Genomic DNA, 20,174 nt, shown 5'->3' with positions numbered 1-20,174 from the left:
GCATACTAAACGAGTATTTTGTATTTGTATTTTCTGTGGAAAAGGACATGAAAGATACAGAATGTAGGTAAATAGATGGTGTCATCTTGAAAAATGTCCATATTGCAGAGTGAGGAAGTACTGAATGTCTTGTAATGCGTAGAGGTGGATAAATCCCCAGTATCTCATCGGATGTGAAAAGACGTCACTTGAGACACATTAAGATACTCTGTCCAGGTCGTGCACGCGGCAGGATTCTTGGAAATTCAAAAGCTCCTTCATTAGATAAGATTCCCAACAGTCTGGAAACAGGCCCGTCGGGACGACTAGTCCACACCCGACATTCCGAAGATGAACCCACTTCACCCCATTTCCCTCTGACTAATGTACCCAACGTTATGGAAATTGTACGTGACCAATTCACCATAGCTTTACACTGTCGGAGAAAATTCCACACAGACGTCTCCCAGAGGCTGAAATTGAACCTGGGTCTCTAGTGCTGTAGGACAGCAGTGCTAACCAGAGCGCTGAGATGGAAATGTGTTGCTGGAAAAGCGCAGCAGGTCAGGCAGCATCTAGGGAACAGGAGAATCGACGTTTCGGGCATTAGCCCTTCTTCAGGAAACCAGAGCGCTGTCGTGCTCTGGAAAGCAATTGTCATTGATTCTGTATGTTTTCGTGCTTTTGTATCTTGATCAGAATCGACATCATACTTCCTCCATCAAAAGTTGAACTAAATGTGACTTTAACCAAGCCCTGCCCACATTTGCATTCTCTCCCGGCGGGGAAAATTATACCCTTTAACCACTTGGATTAATAATAAACTAGATGAGTGTTTTATCTTAAAGGATATTTTTGTTGCTGCGGTGAGGGAAAACAGCACTGAGTTTTAATAACCACTTCGTCCCATTCTGACGCCCTGCTCCCAGAAGGCAGTGATATCTCCCTTCCCCCCAGGCCGGGTTATATCGATTGGCGGCTCGATTCAACCATCTTCCACTGACAGGCAATGCTGGGGTACAGCACCACAAATATGCTCTTCGGATCCTTGTCAAACATGGATTTGGGGGGCATGGGAAGAAGGATGTCGTCATTCATAATTATAGAAGGTTTGGTAGTGTGTGAAAAATGTGCAATCGTGCATGCACAGGAACTGACGTTCTGTTGGGAACCTTGATCAAATTATTTTATCTCAGACAGAGCATAAGTTGCAAAGCTCATGGGAAACGTAGAATCTTTTGCAGTAATGGGGAAGTTTGTCTCTGTCCTTCTCGACGATACAGGGTGGTCACTACATTCTGAATCAGCATGGGGTGTTACTGCAGGAATTCCGTTCTCTCAAGCACAACGTCTTTCATGTATATAAACTTCACCACGTTGTACCCAGCTCAAAGAAGAGATGTTACTCTTTAATCCATTGCACATTAGCAGAGAACTGGAGAAAGGAATTCAGACCAAATTCTTGACATCTCCTGGTGAAAGAAACGGATGTGTGCGCGCGAACAGTGTCGGGTAGTGCAGGTCTCCGCATTTACAACTTTTGTTCGTGTGTCAATTAAAACAATTTGAGAGATTAATTCAATTAGCCGTAGCAGAATCGGGAACTCCTTATCTCGTTTCTTATAATTTATGTGTAAATTGTGTAGAGGACCTGGTGTTCGTGAAGTGATAAACAACACAGAACGGCTACCAGAACATGGTCTGACCACGAGGTTATAAGCCTAAAACACTCCCACTATGATACTCTGCTCGCATGATCTGAATATATAAAAAAACACACCCATTACAAGATCTGTTGAATTACATTCTGTGAAAAATTGAAACCGATGGAATGAAAATCGCCTTGAGAGCGTGATGTAACATTTTCCTGTGAGGGAATTGTTTTTCATACTCGAGGAGAGTGCGCAGTGCAGTTCGCAGTTGTCAGTATTAGGACACCTCTCTTCTGGACATACATCCATGACCGTTTGTACTGAGCAGACAGTTTTAAACTCCAAAATAAGGCAAAACACACAAATGAGCTAAAAATACTGCAAACACAGAAACTGGTCTTCACCAGAAGAGTCCATTTTGCTGAACATCTCCATGTCATTAGCTTGCACCGGAGGCTTGGACAATATCTTGTGTATGTGAATAATGTGAAGGTGACGCTTGATCTCACAAACTCAGAATTGCACGCAACTATGTATGTGTGGCTTGCAATATTAATTGATCATCTACTGTGTCACCTTAGCACACGTTAAGAGCCAAAAAAGACAACAGTCACTTCTGTGATTGGGATTTGAATCCTGCAGCCAACCGATTCAGCCGTGACAGAAAGAGCTCCTACTTTTCCAGCAGCGGTAATGCGATTGTCCAGCATCATGTACTGACTTGGACCCAACATCCTTTCAGAAGATGGTATTCTCTGTGACATAAAAACACCATAAATGACACAAATGGCGTATAACGAGATATAATGACGTAAGGAATGCCGCAAATGAGATTTACTGTGATCGGAAACCATTGTCAAGAAACAAGCCGGGGTTTGCTGGTTTGTAGAAAAAGACGAAGAGCAAATACATTAGATTATCTACCGTGTGGAAACAGGCCCTTCGGCCCAACCAGTCCACACCGATCTTTGAAGAGCAACCCACCCAGTCCCATTTCCTTCTGTCTCATGAAACTAATAATATGGACAATTTAGCATGGCCAATTCACCTAACCTGGATATCTTTGGATTGTGGGAAGAAACCGGGCCACCCGTCGGAAATGCATGCAGACATAGGGAGAATGTGCAAATTCCACACAGACAGTCATCCGAGACTGGAATCAAACCTGGGATCCTGGTGATATGAGACAACAGTGCTAAACACTGAACTAACGTTCTATGGCAAATGTGGCGACAAAACAGGAAACACAGGGTTGTGTCCGAATGGATGTTTTCCAGATGATGTGAGTTTGTTAATTGTAAATAAGAGGAAAATTATCTCACTTATGGACGTTTATTCTTTGAGGTTGGAGCATCGACACTTTCGGTTAATGATAAGAAACGTCTGTAGCAGGGTTCTTTGTTTCATGCAGTCATGATGAAATCAGAAATGACATTTCAGGAAATGCATTTCACAAGCTCATACCAGGATGTTTGAAAAGATGCATGCAGACACACAAGGTGTGAATTTAACAGGGCCAGGGAGTTTGGGCTGCTGGGGTGAGTTGGTCTTAGGGGCACATGATCTTATTCGTTATCTGTAGTTGGAAAGGACATGTGTAACACTTGCAACTGAATAAGACTAAGTATAAAAAGAGCTGGTTGGTTTGAAAGGTGTAGGATTTTACGTGAACTATTATAAATTGTAAAATAACTAACCTGTTTGTTTTAGCTCTGCATTGATGGGAAATCGGTCAGCTCAGTCCGTTGCATAACGGGAAACCTATATGGAGTGAGACCAAAAGCGAGGAATTAATTCTCACACTGCCTCAGAATACAATAATGATCGTAATCTCACTCGTTCACCTTTTCCCTATTACAATGTAGACATTCGGACCTCTTTAAAGGGAACTTACACCAAAGTGAGCAGTAATTGACAGGTAGATGTAACACACTAGTATTTTTGCCATCTGTTGCCTTGAACAATTCATCGCAATCACCAGAAGTGGGAATGAGTCAATTTCATGTTCACTGATCTCCACCGAAGACATCTAGTGACAAGTCTCATTCGTATTCCTGTTTGAACTTTCTGTTCTTCATAGCATCCCTTTTAAAGAAAATCATCATGGCGGAATCAGATTTTCTGGCAACATTTAAACTACCCAATGTGATCAATCTAATTCCTTTCGATGGGTTCAATGACTTTATGCGAGTTTGCAGCAAATAAATAATATGAAACGAATTAAACAGTATTTCCCAGAATATAACCAAGAGCAGGTTCAGCGATATGAAAAGATTATCGGGTAAAACCTCACCTCTGTTTCTCTACCCACAGACAGGAAGTCAGCAGGGGAATATGCAGAGATTTTTGGATCAAACTTGAGATATTCCCAAGAGACATTGTAAAAAAATCAGACTTTTTTAAACTAATAATGCTGTTTTACTCAACATTGTTCCGTGACTCTGCCACAGGCTCTTCCAATTATCTCTGGTCAATGTCACTAAAGGCTCCTCTCAAACTCCCATCCTCGAGGTTTACTTTCCTCCATACTGTGATATAATCCACCCGAGCTGGCCAATGCACTAGAAATGGCTTCCAATGCTCTGCAATATGTCCTAATGTGACAACAGGGCCCTTCCAACCAGTTGCTCCATGCAGTTTCTGCCGTTCTGAGATGAAGCCTCACTCAGAACACCTTTTCTGAGATAGACCAGTGATTATTGGAGCAGCAGACTCAGGAAAGAGATATAGAAAATATTGTGCAAATAGACTTTATTGAAGAATACGTTTCCATGACTTCTTGCTATGATTACAGACAATGTCACATCGCCGCTGTCACGGGGTTTGCCATTCCATCGCTTTTAACTCCTCACAGAATGCAATTCAGTGACATTTCACCAAACGTCCTTGGAAAGTTCATACAGATAACATGACCCATACTTAAAACATTGTCAACAACACTTACCATTACGACATCCAAGTGTATGGTTCTGAAAAAGCACATCCGGCCAGGCAGCATCCCAGAAGCAGGCATAAGTCCTACATCAGGAATTTTCAAGCACCACGCACTTTGCTCTGATTTCCAGGATCTGCAGTTCTCACTTTCTCCTATTATTGCACCCAAGAAAGCGTGGCTTGATTTTCATAAATGCTGAAGATATAAGAATGTTTTGTATGGATAAATTGTGTTTCTGTTTGAATTGTAATTTAGCAGGCATTCAGAGTAAGTTTCAGATTGTCACAAATTCGTGTTCATTACTATGGCCAAAACTCCAACCCAAGAAAGGAGAAGTCTGACCCTTCATCCCGAATATTCACATGGTCGCTCGCTCCTAATGTCCAGTTCGAAAACTGTATGATGGAACATGCAGTCTGACAGAGCGCCTGTGAGAATTCTCCACTATTTGATCTAAATCTGCAACATAAACTGTCTATTGCAGCTGTGGGTGCGGTGGAGTAAATGGGCGAACCTTGATATTCCATGGTGTAGATTAACACTGTTTTCATCAACTTGTTGTTTAACACCCGCCCCCCCCCCCCCCCCTCCCGACACACACACACACACACATACACACACCCGCCAGAAACTATGCAGACACAGAGGAACAGGACGAGGTTATTCAACACACTGACCATGCCCCGCTATTCGATATAGTCATGGCTGACTGAAAACTTCAATATTTTTTACCAGCCCATCTGTAAAACTGTCACACATTATGAAACAGACATGTATCGATTTTTTCCTTGAAAATAAAACGAATGTGACAGTGCAACTGTGGAATGGAGATGTTTTGCTCGAAGCCAGTTGTGTTTCAGCATATTCTTGGCAGAGTTTGCGAGTGAGCACTAAGTTCTTTTCCAATTATGTTTTGAACAATGCAACTCCCTGACAAATTGATACACGAAGGTGAGCATATCCCTCTGATGAACAACAGAGACTCGATCTCCAAATGACAAGAAAAGACAATTGATCATCAGAGCGTTCTTGAATGATTCACATCTGAACTAAAGCTTGACTCTGTTGGAACGCGAACACAGCAAGTTCGAATGACACCTTTAACAAAGATGTGCTGTCCATTGTACCACAGAGTCTCCCTTAATCGTACACCAAGTTGCCCTTGCCCCATTGTGTTCAGTCTCCTATCCAGCATCTATTCATTCTTGCCTGACTGTCCAGTACTTGATATGTTTCCACTTACGCTCTGTCAGTTCTCTTGTTAGGCTAAATCCTGCTGAAATAATCTGATGACCCTTAGCTTCAACACGCGTTTAGGAAGTTAATTCCAAATAAGCAGCATTCCTTCAGTGAATGAATTATTTCTAAATCTTCTCTAAACATACTCTCTCTTGCTTTTAATCAATATCCCTAGTTATTGATTTTTCTCTTAAGAAGTTATTCCTGACACACATGTCGCTCCCATTCATAGCTATGTGCACCTTAGTCACTACCTCAACCATCCTTTTCTGGTTTTAGATAAACAACCCAGCTAAGCTAGTCTATCTTCATTGTGGAAATGGTCCAGGCACAGGAAACCTCCTGGTCAATCTCCTTTGAACACCCTCTCGTGCAATCACACGCTTTCTGCAGTCTGGCGATCAGAACGGTATAAACTTCATCAAGGAAAAGCCGAAATATATAAACAAATCCAACAGGTCAAGTACATCTGTGTAGAGAAAGGAGAGGTAATGTTTTGAGCCTACCGATTCCCCCTTCAGCACTGATGTGGGTAGGATAGGAATGTGAAAGAAGGCAGACAGGTTGGAAAATGGTCGAACTCGATCTTGGTTCCTGAAGGCTGACGGTGTCGAAGTAGAAAATGACGTGCTGCTCTTCCAGTTTGTGTTGTGCCTTACTAGAGACTAAAATGGTGGCATGCGAAACGATGGGATGGGTTGATGTAACAGGAAATTGGAACCTGTTGGTTTATGGTGGAAATAACACAGAACGATTAATGCCTTACAAATGTGTACAGAAAGCGACAAACTCGGACATGATCCTGAATTACAACAGCAGCCAGCCGAAAACATCCAATAGAAACTGCATTCGGACCCTGTTCAAAGGTTCGCAACACACTGCAGCAATACCAACCTGCGAAGTGAAGGAGATCACCTCTGCAGAGTATTCACCAAGAATGGACATCCACAGATCTTCATTCACAGATGCCTAGCAGACAGACAACCAACGAGGACATGCCACGACCTAACTCACTAGCCACGCTACCTTATTGGAACTAACAGCCAGATTTCTCCCATCACTCGTGTTCATGACAACCCATAAACGGACAGCCACGCTCAGACAACAAGTCACGAGGTCAAAAGACCCTACATACATCATGTGCAAGACAAAAGTAATTTACAAGATTCCATGCAAAGACTTGCAGGTCAAACAGGCAGACAACTAGCACTCCACATCTGCCAACACCAACTCGCCACTAAAGTGCACGACTAGCTGTCCTGAGAAGCCATACAATCAAATGATAGGGACCACAAATTCGACTGGGACAACGCAACGATCACAGGACAGATTGAATGCAGGAGAGCCAGAGAACGTCTGTAAACATGGCACCCATTCAGAGAGACCATGAACACACGCATTGACCTCGTCTCAATATACCGGCCACTACAACTAACACCCAGAAGCGTTAGGTGCACAGGAGAGCCAAATAAATTCCAGAAGTCACAATAAGCATCGCTTTATAGGAGGCGTCAAAGCAATGAAGATGTCACACAGACAGTGGATGAAACGTCTGGAAATCAACTTTCCAGCTCGAGTACCAAGCAACAAATCTTTACACATCCCTTGAAAGCAAGAGCAATTCCCGTTGAAATTTGAAAACATTCTGTTGATTCCTGATGAAGGACTTTTATCCGAAACATCGATTGTCCTGCTCCTCTGACGCTACCTGACCTGCTGTGGTTTTCCTGCATAACACTGCCGACATTGATTTCCCTAATATCTCCAAATATCCTGTTATGGCAATCATTTATCTCACAAAAAATGTTTATTTTCAATATTGCAATTAGCTATTGTGACGAGAAAATGTGTTAGCATATAGAACATAGAAATGTACAGCACAGAGCAGGGCTTTTGGCCCACGTTTTTTATGCCGAGAATGAATCCGAATGTATAATAAAATAACGTAACCTACGCACCCCTTAATTCATTGCTATCCATGTGTATGTCCAGCCGTCGCTTAAATGTCCTTAATGACTCTGTTGCCACCTCCACCGTTGGTAACTCATTCCAAGCATTCTCAACTCTCTGCGAAAAGAACTTTTCTTTAACGTCTACTCTGTACTTTTCTCCTAAAATCTTGAAAGTAAGGCCCGGCGTACCTCCCATTTTTGCTCTGGAGAAATGTCTCTGGCAATTGACTCAATCCAGTGAAAATACATGATTTTCAGATGAAAACGTCAGAGTGGTTCCCAGCTTGATTGACAGAGGTCTTCCACATGTATGCTTTCCAAGCTGCAATAAAGTAATCTTGTGATGATATTGTAAGGTCTGAAGACAGGATATTTGTATGTACCCACAATAGCAGAAAGAATGCTATTTTCTGATGTCCATTGAATCAAGGTTCATGATTCCTTGACACCAAAATCGGACAAACGGAGTGTTGATTAGATTACTTAAAGTGTGGAAACCGGCCCTTTGGCCGAACAAGTCCACAGCGACCGGCAACTCACCCAAACTCATTACCCCCTTCACCTAACAAAACGGGCAATTTAGCACGGCTAATTCACCAAACCAGAACACCCGAAGAAAACCTACACAGACAGTCGCTTGAGGCGGGGATCGAACCGAGGTCTCTGTAACCGAGGTTAGACAGCAGTGCTAACCACTGCGCTACCGTGCCGGTTATTAGCAAGCATAATGACTGTCAGGTGTGGAACTTAGCTGCTTCTTTCATATTTGCAACAGGAATGTTAGACAATCCAGAATTGAGTGATCCTTGCTCAACTGAAAGTGATATTGCAAAGCAAGGGATGCATAAAGGAATTGCTGTCTCTTTGTTATCACCAACTGGGAAAAACATTTCGTCTTTTTGTTGGACAGAACGTGGATGTTTTCTGAAGTGGCTTGACTCTCACCCGTCCGACATATCTCCTGCACTTCCTCCTCTTGACCTATGACGTTGTGGTGAGATTGGAGGTCCCAGGGCAGTTTATTAAAGATACTTCCCTGAGGTTCCAGCGGCCTGCACGGGAAGCACTGGGTTGGCCAACCACTATCGGTTTACACGGGAACACATCTCCACATTAAACAGCGTCGAGGCAATCGTCCCTTCAGTCTACGTAAAGTTCAAGACCCATCAAACTGAAATTCCTTAGGTATGTTTGGGAGAATTTCTTCCAGATGTTAGCTAATTATTGCTGTGTGCACTGGGTTAAAGTTTGAACATAGATATTTTTGAAATTTTGTGATTCTAAGTGAAATCATATTTCGAAAAACAGAATTTGCGAATGTAGACGAAGTTTATCTTTCTCAGCCACAACATGTTCGAGCTGTTGCATATTACACGACAGCAGTGGAAATCTTTTATCTTCATTTTCGAAAATGAATGCCGCATGCCAGATGGAAATCTGAATACATCTCATGAGAATTTGCACGACAGGTAGTAGGATGGTGCAGTGGGAGTTTGCTGGTCTCATAATCCCGCAGTCGAGAGGTCAAAATTATTCTCTGTTATTTGCTGCATCAGACAGCTCTATGTGACAGTGCTCCATTGTAAGTGTTCCACACTGCGCGTTTTGATCACCTTTCTGCATCCCTTAGCTTCATGTATCTGACATAAATATCTCATATTAGCACCCTGGCCAAAGGCGCACAGGTGAGTTAGGATATTTTTGAAGGATTGAGTGTTTTCCTATTCTCTGTCGGTCTGTTTCGAATCATAGAAACTCTTTTCTGCGGTGGGAATGAACTGGTGAAGCTAAAACACATTATGTGTGGTTTTGCCCATTTCCTGCAGCAATTAGCCACGCCAATTCAGACATGACGATCGACATGTTGGAGACACCATCAGGACACAGACGCATGCTGCATTATTAGAACATATATTGCCAATTGTGAATAACCTCAGAAAGATACAAGCGGCAGTGACTCGCCGTGGACTCGATGGGCTGAATGGCTTCGGTCTGCACGAGAATGAAGTCACGGATTGATGCTGCCCCTCTCCCTGGGACAGAGCGGCTGAGAGAGAAACAATGGCTTATTTAAACCTAAATTTCCGCGTTGGACTATCTGGAGCCCCGCAGCTCACGGCCGTGGGGAGACTTTCAGTGAGTGAAGGCTGTACTTGATTCCCTTCCTCTGGGACAGTTGTGGCTTTGATGTTAACTGCTGACAGGTCGCCGCAAATAAATTGATGGTTAGATTAGAAAAGCACTTTCTGCAGGATTGCCTTCCTGAAGACGGATTCTGAACACGAAATTGCACTCAGAGTTTACCTGAGGGATGAGTCTCTCGTGTCCATTTCTTTATGTTTCACCAGCTCAGCATCTTACTGTGACTGGTGCTGCAGACCACCATCCGGGGAGCAGGGATGCAGAATTAGAAGCAAAAGTTCTGGAAACAATTTGCTGTTTGGAATTCCTTCACCAATATGGAATATATTACATGCTGAGCGAGTCTCAGCTTGTCGGAAGTGGGCGCTTGCTGTCGGCGGTGGCTCGTTGGTCTAGTTTTATGATTTTGTTTCAGGTGTTTGTGTAGTATCAGAATGCGAGAGTTCACGGGTGCAAATCCCGCACGCCCCCTTCTTTCATGTCGTGGCTTTACCAAAAATGCCCACTCTGGAGGAGCATCGCAGATTATGAGGGCCACTGACGCCTGCACCCCTTGTACTTCATGGAATTGGCTGGTTTGGGAGATTTTGCCAATAGCTACAGCTCAATCACCTCCTCCTGCCAGCCATCTCTCTTCTCCCACTAACTGATGGAGGCCAGAGCAAGTTCCCTCTCTGAAGAGCTTAAGAGGATCAGTTCGGTTTTCAATGACCGTTGGTAACTTTCATTGTCTCTTTTTATGAGTGTACAGCCTGAAATAAATCTACAGGATTCATTACAGTCAGTTGCAAGACTTTAATGCCATTGGGAAAGTGTAAGAAACAGTAATAGAAATGGGAATAAGGACCATTTGGAAATACATTTTAAAATCAAGCAGAGTCGGTGTGGTTTTGTGAAGGGGAATCGTGAATAACAAAGTTTGCTGAAACATTCATATAGGCAGATACTGAATAGGCTGTCTGCTATTGACTAATAGCAGATGAAATGCACCAAGGATTGTGAAGGAAATGAGGCTGAGTATAAGCTGAAGCGGGCGGACAAGTGTCAGTGCAAATTTGTAACAGAGGTGTTAGAAGTGATTTATCTCGACAGGAAGAGTACAGAGAGACAGAACAAAATAAAAGAGACTTTTCTAATGTGGGGTGGGTCAGAGCAGAGACAGCAAGGTGTCCAATCACAGCAAAGAACTTGCCAGTGGAGCGATTCTGAATGGATAAAGAGGGGAACACGTTGTTTAAAAATCCTGCAGACCAACTCTTCTCACTTCATATTTATTTCAATAGTTAACGTTTTGAGGCAACTTCACATCTACTCACACAAACCCCGACAAACAAAGTCGTGTTATCACGCAGACTGCTATCTCATGTCATCCATCATTCACCACCAACTATCCACGCACAGCTATTCATTCTGCCAGACTGATTGGGGTTCATTTATTTCTCTATCAATCTGATATTTCCCTCTGGGCTCTTTCTCAACCTACCTTTTACATTTGCCCCCTCCTCCCAACCTATTCCTGCATTATGAATCAACCTTTTCCACGCTTCAAACTGATCCCAGGAAAGTTCCCGGAACTCGAAACGTTACCTCTGATTTCTCTGCAACTACGATGCCAAAACTGATGAGCATTTCCAGCAATTTTTGTTTTTCTTTCTGATTTCCAACAGTCGTCGTTTGTTTGGTTTAGTTTAATGACACACTGATTTCTCTTGTTTCCATTGCTGCTCGCTAGTGGGAAGCGCTGATTAATGCAGAAAAAAAAACTGAGAAATGACTTAATGTGCGTTTATTGACATGTCATTAACAGGAGATTAGCGCAGTGAGAGTGGCCAACAGAAGATCGCCTAACATTTTAAGAGACTGATAGCATTATCGACTTATTTGAAGAGAGAGATACAGTGAACAATTCTAACTTCAAAAATTAAAGCCACATTCCCAGACAGAAAAAAAAGAGCTGATCTTCCTTATCAGCACTATCTTTGCTAAGTAGCAGTCACACAACATCTGGTATGCAATCTATTTTTTTAAACAGAGTATTTTCCACCATTTGCATACTTTTGACTAACTGAAATACTTACACGCTGAAAAAATACATGCGAAAGAATGTGTTTTTGAAGTACAATATTGATAGTGATTAGAAATATGATGAAGGTCCCCTGTTGCAGATATTCGGCGAGTTATTGGATGCAATGTCAATAAGCCGGGTAGAGAAACTGAAAGATATCACCGGAAATGGAGATAAGAATGAGGGCGTGGAGCGACCCTTTGGCGGCAGTGAAGCAATTGGTGAGCGCACGGGTCTTCTATTATGGTATAGGGGTGCGTAAAATGCTGAATCTGGGAGATCCAAAATCACCTTGCTGAGCTTCTATTGACATGGGGCAGGGAGCACTGGGGCATCAGGTTGGGAGATCCAACCTCACCCAGAGCAGCTTCTATTGACATGGAGCAACATGGAGCATTGGAGCATCAGGCCAGGAGTTCCAACCTCACCTGGAGCAGCTTCTGTTGACATGGAACAGGAAGCATTGGGACATCAAGCAGAGGAAAATGATCCTCAGGCATTTCAATCTGAAGCAAAATCGTTTGTGGATAGAGGGAGCAGCTGTCCCAGGTAAATTTCTCAATTATAAAGAAAAAAACTGCAAATATTCAACTCGTGGAGGTGCATCTGTGCAGAGATAGATGGGGGGAATATTTAGTTTCTCCCCTTTCTTATATGACTGGCAATGCACCGTGATAAATTCTGGGAAAGGCTCTTCGGCTCGTTATACATTTTTCAGTTTCTCACAATCTTGGAAAGGTCATTACAGTAATCCACAACTCTGAGATTTAACGAAGTCATCCCAGAAAGCCAGCAAAATCGAGAATACTCAAATGTTTATGTTTTGCAAAAAGCCACTACCTACCTCCGTTATTTTAGCATAACCAATCACACAAGCCTACAATGTATCCCAATAACCAATCAGATTCTGCCACAACTTTACAACGAAGGGAAAGACAACGGAATGAGGACATGCCACAACTCAAAGGACTAGCAACACTACCATACACCAAAAACATTTCCGAACTCACACACTACTGCAACTACAACTCATAACAGCACACAAACCAACAGCCACTCTCAGACAAAACCTCACCAGGACGAATGACCCGATACCCAGCATGGAAAAAACCAATGTAGTGTACAAAATCCCATGCAAGGACTGCACAAAACACTACATACGACGAACAGGAAGACAGCTAATGATCCGCATCCATGAGCACCAACTAGCCACGAAACGACATGACCAGCTATCCCTAATAGCCACACATTCAGAGGACAAGCAACATGGGTTTGACTGGGACATCACTACTATTATAGGACAAGTCAAACAGAGAACAACTAGGGGATTCCTCGAGGAATTGCACTCATCCACAGATTTTTATCAACAAACACATCGACCTGGACCCAATATAGCGGCCACTGCAGCGGACAGCTGGAACTCATAACCGGAATCGACAGACACAAATCACTATTTGTGCCGGAGGAAACATCACAGAAGCGCTTCAAAGGAGGGTCCCAAGCACTGAGGATATAACCTAGAGAGGGGACGAAACATCTCCAACACAAATTCCGAGCTCGGCGTACAGAATCACAACATATCTTTATCATAGAAAGTTAAGGAAAATCCTAAAGCCTTTTTTTCGTAGAATAAATTAAACTGCATTTATTTCAATGCAAGGGGGCTAACATGGAAGGCAGATGAACTCAGGGCATGGTTAGGAACATGGGACTGGGATATCATAGAAATTACGGAGACATGGCTCAGGGATGGGCAGGACTGGCAGCTAAATGCTCCAGGATACAAATGCTACAGGAAGGATAGAAAGGGAGGCAAAAGAGGAGCGGGGAGTCGCATTTTTGATAAGGGATAACATTAAGCTGTTCGAAGGGAGAATTCCCGGATATGCATCCAGGGAAGATAATTGGGTGGAACTGAGAAATAAGAAAGGGATGATCACCTTCTTGGGATTGTATTATAGACCCCCTAATGGTCAGAGGGAAATTGAGAAACAAACTTGGAAGGTTGAATGTCTTGTAAAGAGAAAGAAGGAGGCTTACATAAGGTTGAGGAAACTAGGTTCAGACAGAGCGTTGGATGGATATAGGATAGCCAGAATGGTTCTGAAGAAAGGGATTAGGAGAGCGAAGAATGGGCATGAAAAATCTTTGGCGGATAGGATCAAGGATAACCCCAAGGCATTTTATGCGTATGTGAGAAACATGAGAATGATGAGAACCAGGGTAGGTCCGATCAAGGACAGTAGTGGGAGACTGTGTATTGAGTCGGAAGAGATAGGAGAGTTCTTGAATGAGTACTTTTCTTCAGTATTTACAAACGAGAGGGACCGTATTGTTGAAGAGGAGAGTGTTAAACGGATTGGTAAGCGAGAAGAGATACTTGTTAGGAAGGAGATGTGTTGGGCATTTTGAACAACTTGAGGATAGACAAGTCCCCCGGGCCTGACGGGATATATCTTAGGATTATGTGCGAAGTAAGACAGGAATTTGCAGAGCTGTTGGAAATGATGTTTTCGTCTGCACTGTCAAGGAGAGGGGCGAATGTTGTGCCCCTGTTGAAAAAAGAGAATAGGGATAACCCCGGGAATTACAGGCCAGTTAGTCTTACTTCGATGGTAGGCTAAATAATGGAAAGGGTACTCAGGGATAGGATTTATGAGTACCTGGAAAGATACTGCTTGATTCGGGACAGCCAGCACGGATTTGTGAAGGGATGTCTTGCCTTACAATTCTTATTGAATTCTTTGAGGAGGTGGCCAAGCATGTGGATGATGGTAGAGCAGTGGGCGTCGTGTACATGGATTTTAGTAAGGCATTTGATAAGGTTCGAGCTGAAAATGTGTTGCTGGAAAAGCGCAGCAGGTCAGGCAGCATCAAGGGAACAGGGGAATCGACATTTCGGGCATAAGCCCTTCTTCAGGAAGGATTCTCCTGTCCCCTGGATGCTGCCTGACCTGCTGCGCTTTTCCAGCAACACATTTTCAGCTCTGATCTCCATCATCTGCAGACCTCACTTTCTCCTCCTATTTGATACAGTTCCCCATGGTTGGCTTATGCGGAAAGACAGCAGGCATGGGATAGAGGGAAGTTTGGCCAGTTGGATACAAAACTGGCTAACCGGTCGATGTCAGAGAGCGGTGGTAGATGGTAAATATTCAGCGTGGAGCCCAGTTACAAGTAGAGTTCCGCAGGGATCAGTTCTGGGTCCTCTGCTGTTTGTAAGTATTATTAATGTCTTGAAAGAGGGAGTCGAAGGGTGGGTCAGTAAATTTGCAGATGATACGAAGATTGGGGGAGTTGTGGATACTGAGGAGGGCTGTTGTCGGCTGCCAAGGGACTTAGATATGATGCACAGCTGGGCTGAGGAGTGGCAGATGGAGTTCAACCCTGTCAAGGGTGAGGTTGTACATTTTGGAAGGACAAATAAGAATGCGGAATACAGGGTTAAAGGGAGGGTTCTTAGTAAGGTGGAGGAGCAGAGGGATCTTGGGGTCTATGTTCATAGATCTTTGAAAGTTGCCACTCAGGTGGATAGAGCTTGTCAGAAGGCCTATGGTGTATTAGCGTTCATTAGCAGAGAGATTGAATTCAAGAGTGGTGAAGTGATGTTTCAACTGTACAGGACCTTGGTTAGGCCACATTTGGAGTACTGTGTGCAGTTCTGGTTGCCTCACTTTAGGAAAGATGTGGAAGTTTTGGAGAGGGTGCAGAGAAGATTTAGCAGGATGTTGCCTGGAATGGAGAATAGGTCGTACGAGGATAGGTTGAGAGTGCGAGGCCTTTTCTCATTGGAACGGCGAAGGATGAGGGGTGACTTGATAGAGGTTGAGAAGATGATCAGAGGAATAGATAGAGTACACAGTCAGAAACTTTTTCCCCGGGTACAACAGAGTGGTACAAAGGGACATAAATTTAAGGTGAAGGGTGGAAGGTATAGCGGGGACGTCAGAGGTAGGTTCTTTACCCAGAGAGTGGTGGGGTCATGGAATGCGCTGCTTGTGGGAGTGGCAGAGTCAGATTCATTGGTGACGTTTAAACGGCAATTGGAAAGGTACATGGATGGGTGCTTATGCTAGGACAAATGTTCGGCACAACATCATGGGCCGAAGGGCCTGTTCTGTGCTGTATTGTTCTATGTTCTATGTTCAATACACTATGAGATCTCAGCTATCTGTAAGAATAATAGGGTGGTTATGGAAGGGGATTTAACTTTCCAAACATCAACTGTGACTGCCATAGTGTTAAAGGTTTAGATGGAGTGGAATTTTTAAGTGTGTACCAGAAAGTTTTCTGATTTAGTATGTGGATGTACCTACGAGAGAAGGTGCAAAACTTGACCTACTCTTGGGAAATAAGGCAGGGCACGTGACTGAGGTGTCAGTAGGGGAGTACTTTGGGGCCAGTGAACATAATTCTATTCGTTTTAAAACAGTGATTGGAAAGGATAGACCAGATCTAAAAGTTGAAGTTCTAAATTGGAGAAAAGCTAATTTTGACGGTATTAGGCAAGAACTTTCAAAAGCTGTTTGGAGGCAGATGTTCGCAGTTAAAAGGACGGCTGGAAAAAGGGAAGCCTTCAGAAATGAGAGAACAAGAATCCAAAGAAAGTATATTCCTGTCAGGGTGAAAGGGAAGGCTGGTAACTATATGGAATGCTGGATGACTAAAGAAATTAAGGGTTTGGTTCAGAAAAGGAAGGAAGAATATGTCAGGTATAGACAGGATAGATCGAGTGAATCCTTAGAAGAATATAACTGAATTAGAATTATACTTAAGAGGGAAATCAGGAGGGCAAAACGGGGACATGAGATAGCTTTTGCAGATAGAATTAAGGAGAACCCAAAGGGATTTTACAAATATATTAAGGACAAAAGGTTAACTAGGGAGAGAACAGGGCCTGTCAAAGATCAGCAAGGAGGCCTTTGTGTGGAGTCATATAAAATGGGGAGATGCTAAATGAATATTTTGCATTAGTATTTACTGTGGAAAAGGATATGGAAGATATAGACTGTTGGTAAATAGATGGTGACATTTTGCAAAATGTCCAGATTACAGAGGAGGAAGTGCTGGATGTCTTGAAACGCTTAAAGGTGGATAAATCCCCAGGACCTGACCAGGTGTACCTGAGAACTCTGTGGGAAGCTAGAGAAGTGATTGCTGGGCCTCTTGCTGAAATATTTGTATCATCACTAGACACAGGTGAGGTGCCGTAAGACTGGAGGTCGGCAAACGTGGTGCCACTCTTTAGGAAGTGTGGTATGTACAAGCCAGGGAACTATAGACCATGAGCCTGACCTCGGTGGTGGGCAGGTTGTTGGAACAGGATGTAAATGTATTTGGAAAGGCAAGGACTGATTAGGGATAGTCAACATGGCTTTGTGCGTGGGAAATCATGTCTCACAAACTTGATTGAGTTTTCTTTGATGAAGTAACAAAGAAGATTGATGAGGTCAGAGCAGTAGATGTGATCTATATGGACTTCAGTAAGGCGTTCGACAAGGTTCACCATGGGAGACTGATTAGTAAGGTTAGATCTCATGGAATACAGGGAGAAGTAGCCATTTGGATACAGAACTGGCTCAAAGGTAGAAAACCGAAGGTGGTGGTGGAAGGTTGTTTTTCAGACTGGAGGCCTGTGACCAGTGGAGTGCCACAAGGATCAGTGTTGGGCCCTCTACTTTTTGTCATTTATGTAATTGATTTGGATGCGAGCATAAGAGGTACAGTTAGTAAGTTTGCAGATGGCACCAACATTGGAGGTGTAGTTGAGAGCGAAGAGGGTTACCTTAGATTATAACAGGATCTTGACCAGATGGGCCAATGGGCTGAGAAGTGGCAGATGGAGTTTAATTCAGATAAATGTGAAATTCTGCATTTTGGGAAAGCAAATCTTAGCAGGACTTACACACTTAATGGTAAGGTCCTATGGATTGTTGCTGAACAAAGAGACCTTGGAGTGCTGTTTCATAGCTCCTCGAAAGTGGAGTCGCAGATAGATAGGATAGTGAAGAAGGCGTTTGGTATGCTTTCCTTTATTGGTCAGAATATTGCATACAGGAGTTGGGAGGTCATGTTGCGGTTGTACAGGACATTGGTTAGGCCACTGTTGGAATATTGCGTACAATTCTGGTCTCCTTCCTATCGGAAAGATGTTGTCAGGCTTGAAAGGGTTCAGAAAAGATTAACAAGGATGTTGCCAGGGTTGGAAGATTTGAGCTACAGGGTGCGGCTGAACAGGCTGGGGCTGTTTTCCCTGGAGCGTCGGAGGCTGAGGGGTGACCTAATAGAGGATTACAAAATTATGAGGGGCATGGATAGGATAAAAAAGCAAAGTATTTTCCCTGGTGTCGGGAAGATCAGATCTGGAGGGCATAGGTTTAGGGTGAGAGGGGAAAGATATAATAGAGACCTAAGGGACAACATTTTCACGCAGAGGGTGGTACGTGTATGGAATGAGCTGCCAGAGGAAGTGGTAGAGGTTGGTACAATTGCAACATTTAAGAGTCATTTGGATGGGTATATGATTAGGAAGGGTTTGGAGGGATATGGGCCGGGTGCTGGCAGGTGGGACTAGATTGGGTTGGGATAGCTGATCGGCATGGACGGGTTGGACCGAAGGGTCTGTTTCCATGCTGTACATCACTATGACTATATGACTCTATAAATATGAGTCATGCTTTTTTGAAGATCCAAAACAGACCAAATCATACAGTAAATTGAACTTTTCCTGGGGTAAATAGATGTACAGAAAGATCTGGGTGTACAGGTCAATTGTTCCCTAAAGTTGGCAACGCAAATGAGAGGGGAAAATTTCTGGGAGGTATACGTGGAAAGTTCTTTATGCAGAGGTTGGTGGGTGCCTGAAACGTGTTACCAGTGGAGGTGGTAGGGGAGATAACGACAGTGCCATTCAAAATGTGTCTGGACAGATACATGTATGGGCAGAGAGGAAAGTGAAACGGACCCATTGGAACTAGGCACCAAGTTCAGATTAAGAATCTTAGTCGACACAGATTTGGAGGGCCGAAGAACCTGTTCCTGTGCTGTACTTTTCTTTGATCTTATCATTTCAATCAATTTGATGAACTTAGTCGAACTATCTCCAATGAAGCTGTATCCATTCGAATTAGGCAATCCAAAGTGAATGCAATCATCCAGTCTTATCGGTTCCTGTGACGTTTGTCACATGTTTCCTACATTCATACCCGATTCCATGAACAGTAAATGATACCAGTCCACTTGCCTTTCTTATTATCTCTCCTCATTGATATTGAAAATGAAGTTTTTTGTCATTCTTCATTTTGATATGCCGTTTACCTCAGCATTATGGCGTAAGTTTTGTCTCTATATTATTAATTTAATCACTTTGAATCCGTCGTATGGAATGTCAGATGAGAAATCTGCACTTCTTAATACGCTTGTAATGGGTATGGGATTGTCTTCCTGGGTCTCTGTCACGAGCACCTGGAAACGTGACATCTTCTTCAACGGGATTACCTTCAGCTGCACCATGTTAGGGATTTTTTTGTTTAGACTCTGCTTTACTGAAGCATTTGAGAGGGTTATCAACAGAACAGTGTTAATCTGGTAATGAACTTTGAAAGAAATGCCAAATGTAAGTTGATTATGAATAAGACAAGCACAAACAATAAAGTACTTCTGTGGGGACTGGCAAATAGGCAACAAGAGTAAAGTGCTGACATTACGAATACATTTCCAGATCCGGATGCAGAGCAGGAAACCTTGTAACTCTAAATCACTCAGCTTTTTCCATGAATGCTCTCGAAACAAAACAGACTATCTACTTCAAGAAAGAGAAAGAAATAACTAATCTGGTAGTCATTACAGAGGCGTCAGTGCAGTGTGACAGGATTTTACAGCTGAAAACTGAGCACCACGTGGTATATCGAACTGACAGTAAAATAGCAAAGAAGAAAGGAGGTGGGACTGACACATATTTTGATGATTTTACTCACATAATGAAAAGAATATCCGAACGTTAGGAAAAACGACTATTTCATGGAAGGAATGCTGACAAACGTAAACAGCAAATGAATACCATAAGTTGTAAGAGAATGATGGGACATTCACTGCATACTTCAGCACAGACAGAATCATGAAATTCCAGTGATTGCAAATAAACAAAACAGGAAATAATAATGAGCGTGTCCATCCAATTTCTGTCATTTAAAGCAAATACTTAGATACGG

The sequence above is a fragment of the Chiloscyllium plagiosum genome, unplaced genomic scaffold, assembly GCF_037043375.1.
Source record: "Chiloscyllium plagiosum isolate Xiang-an unplaced genomic scaffold, Cpla_swu_hap1 HiC_scaffold_45, whole genome shotgun sequence".
NCBI lineage: Eukaryota > Metazoa > Chordata > Chondrichthyes > Orectolobiformes > Hemiscylliidae > Chiloscyllium > Chiloscyllium plagiosum.
The sequence above is the reverse complement of the archived record's forward strand: the minus strand, read 5'-3'. Positions refer to the sequence as shown.